Genomic DNA, 15,258 nt, shown 5'->3' on the forward strand with positions numbered 1-15,258 from the left:
CTCCCCTCCATCCCCTCCACCTCCCCTCCAACCCCTCCACCTCCCCATCCATCCCCTCCACCTCTCCCTCCACCTTCCCTCCACCCCTCCACCTTCCCCCATCCCCTCCACCTCCCCTCCATCCCCTCCACCTCTTCTCCAACCCCTCCACCTCCCCATCCATCCCCTCCACCTCTCCCTCCACCTCCCCTCCATCCCCTCCACCTCCCCATCCATCCCCTCCACCTCTCCCTCCATCTCCCCTCCATCCCCCCCCACCTTACCCCATCTCCTCCACCTCCCCATCCCCTCCACCTCCCCTCCACCCCCTCCACCTCCCCATCCATCCCCTCCACCTCTCCCTCCACCTCCCCTCCATCCCCTCTACCTCCCCATCCCCTCCACCTTCCCCCATCCCCTCCACCTCCCCTCCACCCCCTCCACCTCCCCTCCACCCCCTCCACCTCCCCATCCCCTCCACCTTCCCCATCCCCTCCACCTTCCCTTCATCCCCTCCACCTCCCCATCCCCTCCACCTTCCCTGAATCCCCTCCACCTTCCCCCATCCCCTCCACCTTCCCCCATCCCCTCCACCTCCCCATCTCCTCCACCTCCCCCCATCCCTTCCCCATCTCCTCCACCTTCCCTCCACCCCCTCCACCTCCCCATCCCCTCCACCTTCCCCATCCCCTCCACCTCCCCTCCACCCCCTCCACCTCCCCATCCATCCCCTCCACCTCTCCCTCCACCTTCCCCCATCCCCTCCACTTCCCCATCCATCCCCTCCACCTCTCCCTCCACCTCCCCTCCATCCCCTCCACCTCCACCTCCTTTCCCAACCCTTTGTTCTATCAGTTTTTGTTTCTATTAGTTGGATTGGTTCACGGAGATACCAGAGAATTGGATCCTTCTGTGCAGGGGGGCCAACGTGGATGGAAATTGTCATGTATGTTGGGGCATGCCCCTTTAAGGGAATGGATCAGGTGACCCAGAATTCAAACTCCATCCCTGGGTGTAGCTCCCTCGCCGGGTTTGTTCTGACGATGTTTAAGAGCCGTGGGGTTATGCTGCAACTGTACAGGACCTTGGTGAGACCACATTTGGAATATTGTGTGCAGTTCTGGTCACCTCACTATAAGAAGGATGTGGAAGCGCTGGAAAGAGTGCAGAGGAGATTTACCAGGATGCTGCCTGGTTTGGAGGGTAGGTCATATGAGGAAAGGTTGAGGGAGCTAGGGCTGTTCTCTCTGGAGCGGAGGAGGCTGAGGGGAGACTTAATAGAGGTGTATAAAATGATGAAGGGGATAGATAGAGTGAACGTTCAAAGACTATTTCCTCGGGTGGATGGAGCTATTACAAGGGGGCATAACTATAGGGTTCGTGGTGGGAGATATAGGAAGGGTATCAGAGGTAGGTTCTTTACGCAGAGAGTGGTTGGGGTGTGGAATGGACTGCCTGCAGTGATAGTGGAGTCAGACACTTTAGAAACATTTAAGCGGTTATTGGATAGGCACATGGAGCACACCAGGATGATAGGGAGTGGGATAGCTTGATCTTGGTTTCAGATAAAGCTCGGCACAACATCGTGGGCCGAAGGGCCTGTTCTGTGCTGTACTGTTCTATGTTCTATGTTCTATGCTACAGACTAGACGTGTTAATAAACTGTTCCAGTTAATTTACTTCCACTTTCCTCGTGGTCTTTTAATAGTCTCTATATCAGACCTCGTACACAAAGAAATGACCCAATGTTACAACAATAACTACATTCAAAAATGACTCTGTTGGCTGTGAAGAACCTGCTAACTTCCTGAGTGTGTGAATGGCGCTACATAAATGCAAGTTCTTTTTCTTTGCTGCGTCAAGTATTGACTGTATCTTCCAAATGGATACAATAGCACAGTGGATATTCCTGCTGGCTGGACAGGGTCACTCCACATTAGATGCCTCCGTGTTGAAAGGAACTACAAAAGGTCGTGAATGTAGCCTAATCCATCATGCAAACCAGCCTCCCATCCATTGACTCTGTCTACACTTCCCGCTGCCTCGGCAAAGCAGCCAACATAATTAAGCACCCCACGCACCCCGGACATTCTCTCTTCCACCTTCTTCTGTCGGGAAAAAGATACAAAAGTCTGAGGTCACGTACCAACCGACTCAAGAACAGCTTCTTCCCTGCTGCTGTCAGACTTTTGAATGGACCTACCTTGCATTAAGTTGATCTTTCTCTACACCCTAGCTCTGACTGTAACGCTACATTCTGCACTCTCTCGTTTCCTTCTCTATGAATGGTATGCTTTGTCTGTATAGTGCGCAAGAAACAATACTTTTCACTGTATGTTAATATATGTGACAATAATAAATCAAATCAAATCAAATCAAGGTTCAGTCAGTGAATTCTCCCTCTTACTGAGTCTCCCAGTCCCTAGGTTTTGTTTCTCAACAAGTCTGGTTTTCTAATTTATGCATCGACAGGTCCATAAGCTCACGTGGACTGCCTCAGTGTGTACAGGTCTGTCACAGTATGAAAAAAACCAAAGATTGGCACCAGGATCTTATTCCTTTTCAATTAATTGGAAACTTGCTTGATCGTGGCTCACTACAGGCAAAGTAGAAGGTTTGGTCTGGGACTGGGTTAGTCACAGTGTTGTGTGTGGTGTCCTCATGCTGCCCTTGTGTGTGGTCATGACAGGTGGTCCCTGCCTTGAGAAATATCAAAGGTTAGCGAGCACCTAGAATATTCAATTCTAGCAAGGATTCAGGAAGGAACAGTGGGTAAGAAAGGTAAGCGTTAAAAGAAAGGGGAAGACATGAAGGCTCAGGGGTCACTGAGCAATGTCATTATTTACCAGTCTGTGAACACGTTCAGGTTAGTGAGGCTTTGTTTAAGGAAATAAGTTGGAATCTCAGAGAATAATTAAATCTCAGGGGTTTCTGCAGGTTTTAAAAGGAAAGAAAGAGGAAAGGGAGAGATTGGCAAATGATTGGCAGAATCTTCAAAGATATGACACTGCCTGTAGCTGTGAGTGTAACTAGTGTGTAACTCCGATTCATAAATTGCAGAACAGCTGCTACACATTTCTGTAAAGAATCTCATGGTTTTTACATGAAATTCTCATGAAGAAGTTCCGGGAAAGAAGTGGACAGGTTATTGTTAATGGTTAAAATCCACTGCATTTCTTTTCAGCAGAATGTCAGAACCTAACTCACTGAGCATTACGACAAATGTTTTTAAGAGTGCAGAATGTAGTGTTTCAGTCATAGCTCGGGTGTAGAGAAAGATCAACTTAATGCAAGGTAGGTCCATTCAAAAGTCTGACGGCAGCAGGGAAGAAGCTGTTCTTGAATCGGTTGGTACGTGACCTCAGACTTCTGTATCTTTTTCCCGAAGGAAGAAGGTGGAAGAGAGAATGTCCGGGGTGCGTGGGGTCCTTAATTATGCTGGCTGCTTTGCCGAGGCAGCGGGAAGTGTAGACAAAGGATGGAATTTTACCGGCACGTCCACCCGAGGTTCATTCAATCCTGCCTGAGGCCAACGGAGAATGCCGTTCTCCGAGACTCGGCCGCTCCCGGAATCAGGACAGCGTGTCGGTAAAATTCCGGCCAGAGTCAACGGATGGGAGGTTGGCTTGTGTGATGGATTGGGCTACATTCATGACCTTTTGTAGTTTCTTGCGGTCTTGGGTAGAGCAGGAGCCCCATACCAAGCTGTGATACAATCAGAAAGAATGCTTTTTATGGTGCATCTGTAAAAGCTGGTGAGAGCCGTTCTTTAATGGATGTGAGCATCTCTGGCAAGGCCAGTATTTGTTGCTCATCCCTAATGGTCTTTGAACTGAGTGTCTTGCTGGGCCATTCCAGAGGGCATTTAAGAGTCAGCCACATTGCTGTGCCTCTGGAGTCACATGTAGGCCAGACCAGGTAAGGACAGCAGATTTCCTTCCCTAAAGGACATTAGTGAACCACATAGGTTTGTACAACAATTTTGAGTTTTCTGGTCACCATTATTAAGACTATGTTCTCAATTCCAGATGTACTCGTTGAATTTAAATTCCACCAGTTGCCAGATTGGGATTTGAACTCATTTTCACATAGCATAGCCTGGGCCTCTGGGTAACTAGTCCAGCGACATTATCACCCTGCCACCTTGAGCCAACCAATTCCCTGATCCTTCTCCACCGTTTACTGACATCATGGATGATCCTTGGCTTCAACTTGACCTCCATGTCTGGTCCCCTTGTCCCCTGATGCCATTAGAGTCCAAATATTTCTCAATCTCAGTCTCAAAAACACTCAGCATCTGGTGACTTCTAACAATGACTGAAGTGTGGGTATGGTAAAGGATACTCAGGTTCAACTGGATGAGCAGAATTCGAAAGGGTTACCAAGTACAGTCAGAGAGTGAAAGACAGCCATGTACAGAGATTGGAGACAAAGGCCCAACAACCTTTCCCTGACTTCACCTGAAGAAGAAATTCAGGGTAAAAACTGAAGAGGACGAAGAGAAATCGATGTGTGGAGACATTGAGTTCTGGACTGAGGGAATCTTGAAGAAAACACAGAAGAAGCAAGACAACGCAACAACCTCACTCCAACCCTAGCTCCAGTGAAGAAGCGCACACAGTGACTACTTCACAAGTAACTCATCGGCTGTGGAGCACTTTGGAACATTCTGAAGTCATGAAAGGCGCTATATAAATGCAAGATTTTCCTTCTACAAAGTTCTCAATATATTTACTTTTTGGAATCAGAATATCTACAAAACTTCCGTGTGAATTATAAAGATGGCAAACTGAAACAAACCGACTTGCTCTGAATTGTGCTACTTGAATCTTCTCTCAGGTTAACTTTATGCTGCTCTGGATATTGAGTGATGCTTGTTTATCTGAATTCTTGGCATGTCCCGTTGATGTGAAGTTATGCCCTGCGAATGGTCAGTAAGAACCCGGCCTCGTCTCACAGTTACTTGTGGGAAGAAGCAAGTTCTCCTGCTGTCCCCAGTGAAGATGGAAGGACATGTCTTTTAAGGCATCAGGTCACAAAAGCAGTGTTTCAGATGAGTGGAACTCTGGAGGGTAATCCTTCAGGGATGTTATTAAAGGGTAGACAGGACAATGGAGTTTACACACACTGTCCAAACCTGTCAATGGAACTTACCACAAATTCACAATAACGTCCTGTGTGTGTTTGGCTCGATACTTGCTCGAGTGTATACAGGCCCCAGTTTTCAGCCCATTTTTAAATTGTTCCAGAGGTGTGGATGATGTGGCCAAGACACCATTTATTGCTCATTCCTAGACCCTGCCCCACCTCCGCTGACTGTGCCATTGAGGAGGGCAATGACCTCAGGTAGCAGACCAGTCAGGAGTGCGTATGGTCAAGTCTCGAGGCAGCAAAGGCATGAATGAGGTTTCAGTGCAGATGTTGCAGGAACTTGTCCCAGTAAAAGATGTTGCAGGACATTAGTGATCATTAGTGATCATACATTATCACTTGCTGATTAATCTTCACGGAACATTCTCCAAGCTATTTACTCTCCCAAACACAGGCAGAGGAGATTTGCCAGATAATGAGTTTCCCACCCACTTGTTGACTGCTGCTTTTGAAGGGTCAGACTGATATATTAATTCTATAATGTTAATTAACATATCTGAACCTCTTGATCCATCTCCTCTTCATTAATTATGAAGCCATCTGATTAGATTTTAGCCAACAGCAAATAACAGCAAAAATAGCTTCAAGTTAGAACACTTGTCAGAATGCTGGAACCCACATCCTAACAGCACTGTGGGTGTACCTACACCACACAGACTGCAGCGGTTCAAGAAGGCAACCACTTTCACAGGGCAGTTAGGGATGGGCAATAAATGCTGGCCTGGCCAGCGACACCCACATCCCATAAACAAAGAAAGAAAGGATACTTCATTGTGACATTAATCAGATAGAAATTGGCAACAAGCTAAGTACAGAGATGTCAGGTGGGGGTCGGAGGTGAAAAGCCCCTACAAATGGAATCAGCTCCTCTCCTGTACCAAAGCCCTTCACAAAGCCCTTTGACGAACTCTTATTAGTCCACCCCCCACCCCTCCCTCACTCCTCAGCCTTCTTTCATCCAGAGGAATGAACCCCACCCTCCTCCAGTCTTTTACGATAGTTATACCCCCCCCCCCCGATTGGTGAGGTTTTGTATACACAACCCATCATGAAGCGTCCCAGCCCATGTGACTGTGTCAGATTCCCCATTCCAGAATCCCACTAATAAACAGACCACACTGAGCTGGACTTCCTGTGACCGAGATCCTGGCTGCCTTTGGAACAGTAGAATCAGAGAATAATACAGCCCAGAAGGAGGCCATTTGACCCATCATGGCTGTGCTGGCTCTTTAGACAGATCCATCTCATTATCTCCACCCCGTTGCTTTTTCCCATAACCCAGAAAACCTTTCCCCTTCACATTTATCTCCAATTCACATTTGAAAGTTAATATTGAACCCGCTCCCGCTGCCCTTTCATTCTTTTGGGGTTTGCCAGTGAGTTGGACGCCAGGTGGTCCTTATTCTGGCTGTTGTTTAGAAAGATGAGCACGGGACTTTGCCATTACAAATAGGCCCTGACATCTCTGCGAATCGGTGGCCTGAATTCCACTGAGTTAAAATGGCAGGGAGATGATAATTCATCGCATGCGATTTCCTTCCACCCTGACCGCCATTGGAACCACACCCCATCTCCCGATCCAAACCTGGTACTGAGCGAGGTTAAAATCAACTCTGTGCAAGGAATTTGATTGGCCTCTATTCCTGCTACCACCTCAAGAGATAGATAAAATCTCACTGAAATCTAAGAGTGGTCTCTTTCTCTTCTTTCTCTTTTCCTTCCCATCCCAATTACCTGTTTCTTCTGCAGAGAGTAACTGATGTTGGAGTAAGGTGTTGGGCCTGGTGAGACTTTGGCACCTCATTCAAGAGGTAACATTGCATTTTCAGCCTTATCGATGTCCTTTACCAAAATGCAATGGAAGTGGGGAGAGGGAGAGGGGGCTGGGATGATCCCATTCTATAAGGAAAGCTTTAACAAACACAGTCAGTACTGAGTCTAGTCCCAGGATTTAGGAACATAGGGTGGCACGGTGGCACAGTGGTTAGCACTGCTGCCTCACAGCACCAGGGACCCAAGTTCGATTCCCGGGCTTGGGTCCCTGTCTGTGCGGAGTTTGCACATTCTCCCCTTGTCTGCGTGGGTTTCCTCCGGGTGCTCCGGTTTCCTCCGGGTGCTCCGGTTTCCTCCCACAATCTGAAAGATGTGCGGTTTAGGTGGGTTGGCCATGCTAAATTGCCCTATTGTGTCAGGGGGATTAGATAGGGTAAAGGCATGGGGGGTTATGGGGATAGGGCCTGGGTGGGACTGTGGTTGGTGCAGACTTGATGGGCCGAATGGCCTCCTTCTGCACTGTAGGGATTCTATGGTTCTATGAACATAGGAATGTCTGCTAATTCAACCCTTTGAGCCTACTCCACCAATCAGATCATGGCTGATCTCTCTCTGGGTTCAATCCACGTTCTCCTTGTCCCCTTTCCCCCTCTTTTTATTTCTGTTCGGAGTGCTTGACAAATGATTCACTGCGGGAGCTAAATTGCACGGGGAGGTGTTGTTTGGTGCTGGCCTTTCACTGCAACACAATGGCAGGAGTGCAGCAGATGGCATCACTGCTGCATCATGCAGTGTTCCTGCAGTTCACTCAGTCGCAGCGGGGTGACCAGGACTCGCTGCTCAGGAAGGAAATACAAGCGGGATCAGACATTCGTCACCATGGACACTATGTGCCCTTTTCCATCACAGAGATTTATACGATTAAGCTCGGGATATTCGCTCGAGACTTAATCACAGCTTTCAATCTGAGAAGAGAGTTTAATTCTTTAATGGAAAGATCAAATCCTACAGCCATCAAAGCATTAATGGGGGGTAGATGGGATATAAAAAGAAATTAGCCCTGACTTGTTGAAGCTTCTTGTTATTTAGTCCGGTAGCTCTCACGCAATCTGTCAATTTGTTACATTTAACCGATAAAGTTAAATTTCTTATTTTATTCATTCGTGGGACATGGGCGTCGCTGGCTGACCAGCATTTATTGTCCATCCCTAGTCACCCTCGGAGGGCAGTTGAGAGTCAACCACATTGCTGTGGCTCTGGAGTCACATGTAGGTCAGACCGGGTAAGGATGGCAGATTTCCTTCCCGAAGGGACAGGTATGTATAGAAAGGTTTGAATATATCAGAACTGCTGGCACCAAAAGGTAATCAGTAACTCAGGTCCAACAATTGGGCGGCACGGTGGCACAGTGGTTAGCACTGCTGCCTCACAGCACCAGGGACCCGGGTTCGATTCCAGCCTCGGGTCACTGTCTGTGTGGAGTTTGCACGTTCTCCTCGTGTCTGCGTGGGTTTTCTCCGGGTGCTCCGGTTTTCTCCCACAGTCCAAAGATGCGCGAGTTAGGTTGATTGGCCATGCTAAATTAACCCTTTGTGACAGGCCAGTGTAAATACATGGGGTTATGGAGATAGGGTCTGGGTGGGATTATTGTTGGTGCAGGCTTGATGGGCCGAATGGCCTCTTCCTGCACTGTAGGATTCTATGGTTCTCTGGTTTGAATTACGCAGGAGATTACGCAGAGAGGAAGATTAACTAACCAAAAGGAGATGTTAAATACTGCCCCACCTGTCCCTCTCGGTGCTGTAACAGCTGGATTGGATCTTGCTGGGGGCAAAGCTCCAATGAACTTATCATGGACTCGTGGAGTTTGGTTTCCCTGATACTGCACAGAGACAGAAAGGTTTCTTCTGATCTAATGTCCGTCCCAACAACCAGCACAGCAGCAGAAAGCCATTCATCGTTCCATGATCCCTCTGAAGAAGGATGCTAAGAACACACAATACCCCGAGAAATCGGAACAGGAGGAGACCACTTGGCCCATCCAGCTTGCTTCACTATTCACTATAACAATGACTAATCTCGGGCTTCAACTCCATTCTCACTGCATAGTTTACTCCCTCCCACAGGCACGGTGGGGGTGGGGCGGGGTGGGGTGGGGGGTGGGGCTGGCACTAATGCCCCATCTGTGGGGGTTGGCCAAGCAAGAGGCTTGGCCGCTCCTGAACCTGTTGAGGGTCGACCTCTCTTTCCTTAGAAGGTTCAAACAAGGCAGTTGTTGAGTTGGGTTTGCGACCAAGGACTTGTTTGTTGTGTCCAATGATTCCCATTCATTGTCCAGTTGAATTTGCGTTGAAGTCCCATATAGGAGGGTCTTTCCAGATTGGCCTTCTTGATGGGAGTCACACCTTGGGTGGGCTGAATAGATCAGCATGAATGGGCAGGTGAACCTTTTCATGTGAGCTCAGCTATCCTTCTGAAGATTATGCTGTGGGATTCACCTGAGAGAGCAAACCAAGCCTCAGTTTAATACCTTATCTGAAAGACAGCACCTCTGACAGTGTGGCACTCCCTCAGTACTGTGTCAAAGTGTCAGCCTAGACTTTGTGTTCAAGTCTCATGAGTGGGACTTCAACCCACAACCTGCTGAGACCCAGAGACAAAAGCGTTGCTCCTGAGCTATGTCCTACATCAACACACAGGAGATTGAAACTGTGTGATCATATCAATCGATACGAAATGTCAAGTGAGAAGTGTTGCCATTTTTTGGCACCACCTGATTGGCAAATTACAGAAGATCAGCAGGACAGCGGGGCGGCACGCTGGCACAGTGGTTAGCACTGCTGCTTCACAGCTCCAGGGACCTGGGTTCGATTCCCGGCTTGGGTCACTGTCTGTGTGGAGTCTGCACATTCTCCCTGTGTCTGCGTGGGTTTCCTCCGGGTGCTCCGGTTTCCTCCCACAGTCCAAAGATGTGCAGGTTAGGTAAATTGGCCATGCTAAATTCTCCCTCTGTGTAACCGAACAGGCGCTGGAGTGTGGTGACTAGGGGAATTTCACAGTAACTTCATTGCAGTGTTAATGTAAGCCTACTTGTGACACTAACAAAATAAACTTTCAGAACATTTTAATGGCAGCAAGCAGTACATGTATGATTGCACCTGTTATAATCCCAGTTGTTGTTCTAACTGGACAGGAAGATCCCATGGCTCAAAAGACTGTAACTCTTACTTTTCTTTTATAAAAGTTGGAGGAAGAACCACAGGACTGCTGATTAGATGGAACAACAAGAAAAAAATGTGTTCAACATGAAAAAATTGGATTGTTACAATATTCCTTTAATCCTCCTTTAGCTTAACAATCACAGATTTTAACATTCAACGCAGATTACAAAGTACATCTTAAGCTACAATAGTCTCACTAATACACAAAGTCCCTTTTAAGCACACAAGATGACTGTGGTAAGGCATACTCCTCTCTGAACCCAAGTGAATGTCTATAGATCTCTCTTCAAAATCCTCTCGGATGATTGTCACACCATGAACCAAGTTGCCACACTGAACCCCAGCTTCCACACAAGCGATTTCAAATACTGCTTTCAAAAATCAAACTTTCAAATCGTCTTTCAAATTATGCTTTCCCTCCATTACTTCCATCAAGGTTTCGCTTTCAGGTTTTACACCGCTCCCTTCAGGTTTCCTTTGTCTTAAAGACTTTTACACAAATTCTGAGGTCCAGAAACGATTTCCACAATTATTTCATATAATGTCTCCCAAACTGTAGTAATTGCTCACAAACCTTAGCACTACTGCAGATATCTTTCTGTCCTCTCACAATCTAATGCCTTTTCAACTCTGTGACTTTACTGAACAGTAACCTGTCCTGGTTCCCAGTTTACTCATCATCTCCAGACTTCTCTCCTTTCTTTAGTTTCCCAAACTAGTGGAGTTTAGGTTTCCAGCATCTGTTTTCTTAACCATTACTTTGTAGTATGGCTTTTCTTCTAGCAAGGCTGAGAGAGATATTCCCTCTTCAGCCTTCTATGCCAACTGCTTCTAGCAGAGATGTGAGAGAAAACTTCTCTCTCACTACCCATTTCCAACTACAATACAAGGCCCCAGTTGCTAAGCAACCACTGTTGGTTTATTTACTCTTCACACCGCAGCCCTCCCTAAGCACAAGAGAAACACAGTTGGAATTGAAACCAACCTCACACCTACAAACATCTTTGTCTAGCATGAATCTAAGCGCAGGTTTTATCTTTCTAGGCCCAGAAATGTTAAATTAACCCCACTTAAAACGAAACCTTATTTCTAATGTTTACCAATACAAACATAAATCCCTTAAAACTTTGTTTTCCAAACACACAATATGAGCACATTCTTTATTGCAAAGTAGTTGACAAAAACCTTTCTTGTACCTTGATGTTTGGCAAATCAACATTGTTGCATTTACGTAAATACGCATTGTCCTGGTGAAAACTGTGGATGATTCTCCCCTTCCTTGCCCAACAACAAAGAGGCAAGCACTTCGGAACAAACATTTTCATAGCAATACAGCACAAACGGACGAGTCTATTTGAACAGATGGGTGGCATTTTCTGGCCGTGCTCACCCCGAAACCAGAAAATCCTGCCCGAGGTCAATGGACATATCCACGGTCCACCCCTCGCCCACTCCGATTCCCGTGGCGGGCAGAATGGAAGAATTCACCCCAATGTGTTTGTGCTGGCTCATGGAACAATCCAATTAGTGTCACCCATTCCCCACCCACTCTCCCCCCCCACATGCCTGCACCCCAATCTTTCCCCAGAATCCTACAATATTTTGCCCTTCAACTATTTGATTTGATTTATTATTGTCACATATTTTAACATACAGTGAAAAGTATTGTTTCTTGCGCGCTATACAGACAAAACATACCGTTCATAGAGAAGGAAACGAGAGAGTGCAGAATGTGTGTGATACAGTCATAGCTAGGATGTAGAGAAAGATCAACTTAATGCAAGGTAAGTCCATTCAAATGTCTGACAGCAGCAGGGAAGAAGCTGTTCTTGAGTCGGTTGGTACTTGACCTCAGAATTTGTATCTTTTTCCTGAAGGAAGAAGGTGGAAGAGAGAATGTCCAGGGTGCGTGGGGTCCTTAGTTATGCTGGCTGCTTTGCCGAGGCAGGGGGAAATATAGACAGAGTCAATGGATGGGAGGCTGGTTTGCGTGATGGATTGGGCTACATTCATGACCTTTTGTAGTTCCTTGCGGTCTTGGGCAGAGCAGGAGCCATACCAAGCTGTGATACAACCAGAAAAAATGCTTTCTATTATCCAATTCACTTTTGAAAGCTCCTATTGAATGGGTTTCCAGTTGCCTTTACAGGCAGCACAGGTTCTTTTGCTGGTTGTGTGACTAAATCTGTGTCCTCTAGTTTCCAAATTTCTCTCTCTGCTCTGTCAAAATCCCTTTATTCCCACAACCGTACTCAATTGTTTGAATGAGATGAGACAAAAGACAGATGCTATCATTAGTAGTCACCTTGGTATCTAGTTTGGCCATGGTTAGCCAAGGCCAGAATCCACAGTAAAAGCTAACCTGGGTGAAGACAATTTGACTTCCTTTCAGTAGAATAGACACCCATTGCATTGGGATTGCTTTGTTTCAGAAGAACTGGGGCTTGGGTTTTTTTTTTGCTGACTTTACTGTAGATTTCAAATCACTTTTCAAAATAAAATCTCCAAAGTATTGGGTATTCACGCTGTGTTACAGATCTGTGAAACTTTGATGACATAAATGAGAAAAAGGGTGAATGTGAGGAGACTGAATAATATCCAGGTTAATGCATCACCTCAGGTACTTTGTCCAAACCCTAATATCGGACAATGTTTTCGAATGGATCAAAGTTAAAGAACCAAAATCACAAAGCCTCTGATGATACCAGCTTGATAAGTGTTTGAAAATAATCGGCTGCATTAAGTTAAATGTTAACGATTAGAAACATTCTTGCTGCAATTTGTCTGGATGTGAAATTGCAGGGCAGGAAAAATGTTTGCTTTTTGCGAGATGAAAAAAATGAGAAGAATATTAAATATAATTCCCAGTCACAGTCAGCCTCGTCAAGGTGTGAGCATTGCCATTGTCCCAGCGTCATTACAGCTGGTTCACGTTTAGTAAGGGCCATCTCTCTTAGCCGAATGCCACAATTCACATCAAATCGTGTGTGAAAATATCATTGCAGCAAAGATCCTCTCCATCGTTCTCCAATCCTCGACCTCCCCTCCTCCTCCCCATCCTCCATCCCTCTCCTTTCCCCTTCTACTCCTTTTCCATTCTCCCTTCCTTTCCTCTCTCTCACCACCCTCTCTCCTCTCCCTCACTCCAACATCCTTTCCACCTCCAACTCCTCTCTTCTCCTCCCCTCCCTCTTTCCTCCTTCCCTCCTCTCTGATCTCCAATCCCCCATCCTCTCCTGCTCTTTTCTACTCTCCTGTCCTGTCCTCACATCTCCTCTCCCTCTTCTCCTGCCCTCTACTACGATCTCAACCTTGTTTAGGAGTAAATCCAATTCATGCCCACGGATTCAAGTTCATTGGTTCAAGTTCAGAGACCACCACAGGATCTTGATGAGTAGAAGATAGCTTTTTCGCAATGCAAGATTTCCTAATTTCCAAATTTCACACCTGCTTCCCCTGAAGGTGAAATAACAACTTGATCTTCTAAAGACACTATTACAAGACTCTCACCAACTTTTACAGATGCACCATAGAAAGCATTCTTTCTGATTGTATCACAGCTTGGTATGGCTCCTGCTCTGCCCAAGACCGCAAGAAACTACAAAGGGTTGTGAATGAAGCCTAGTCCATCACACAAACCAGCCTCCCATCCATTAACTCTGTCTACACTTCCCGCTGCCTCGGCAAAGCAGCCAGCAATAATTAAGGACCCCAAACACCCTGGACATTCTCTCTTCCACCTTCTTCTGTCAGGAAAAAGATACAAAAGTCTGAGATCATGCACCAATCGACTCAAGAACAGCTTCTTCCCTGCTGCTGTCAGACATTTGCATGGACCTACCTTATATTAAGTTGATCTTTTTCTACACCCGAGTTAAGACTGTAACACTACATCCTGCACTCTCTCCTTTCCTTCTCTATGAAGGGTATGCATTGTCTGCATAGCGCGCAAGAAACAATACTTTTCACTGTATGTTAATACATGTGACAATAATAAATCAAATCAAATCAGAAGAGTTGTTATAATCGGTTCATCTTATCAAGAGCAGGGTGCTGATCAAGTTTCAGACAAGATTCCAGAGATTTTTATTAACAGCTGAAGATTTGCAATAACTAGGTTTCCTCTATTGAGTTTCTGAAAGTTTGAGATCACAGGAAGTGGGAGCCGCACTTTACAAACTACAAGTATTAATCAAAAGACAGTTTAATTTTGGATTGAGATGAACCAATTGCAAATATCAGTATTATTGCTCTTATTTTTTTAGAAAAACCCTGTCATTTGTAACCCAGCAGATCGTTGGTTTTAATAAGCGTTTGTGAAGTGTTCATTTTTTAGACAACTAAAATATCTTCATCATTCTGTGCCTTACTGTGGAAAGAAATGGTTTCCTGAAAGTCAGCGAGAGATTCTGCACACTGCTCTCTCCGCTATGGTGAAACAATCTCTTACTCCAACCAACTCTTCCCCAGGACTTGGAAACTCATCAAACACCTTCCTCACAAAAAATAGGCCTCTATTGAGCAAGAACATGCCAGATTATGGAGCCACGGCAGGTAAATGGAGCTGGGATACAGGTCATAGATTATAGAATCATACAGTGCAGAAGGAGGCCATTCGACCCATCGAGTCTGCACCGACCACAATCCCACCCAGGCCCTATCCCCATAACGCCACAGATTTACCCTAGCTAATCCCCCAGACACTGAGGGGCAATTTAGCACGGCCAATGCACCTAACCTGCACATCTTTGGACTGTGGGAGGAAACCGGAGCACCCGGAGGAAACCCACGCAGACACGGGGAAAACATGCAAACTCCACACAGACAGTGACCCGAGGCCAGGAATCGAACCCGGGTCCCTGAGAGGCAGCAGTGCTAACCGCTGTGCCACCGTGCAACCCAGCTGCGATCAGACTGAGTTACAGAACAGGTTCAAAGGGCCAAATGGCCTCTTCCTGTTTATTCCTTTGTTAAAATATGCTTGCTGTCATGACAACCAGTTGCATTTACATAGCACCTTTATAATACCCAAGACTCCTTCCATGCATAATCATCAAAGGAAATTTTACACCAAGAATAAGAAAATATTTGACCAAAGCAAAACACTGCAGATTTTTTGATTTGATTTATTATT

The sequence above is a fragment of the Mustelus asterias genome, chromosome 20, assembly GCF_964213995.1.
Source record: "Mustelus asterias chromosome 20, sMusAst1.hap1.1, whole genome shotgun sequence".
Classification (NCBI taxonomy): domain Eukaryota; kingdom Metazoa; phylum Chordata; class Chondrichthyes; order Carcharhiniformes; family Triakidae; genus Mustelus; species Mustelus asterias.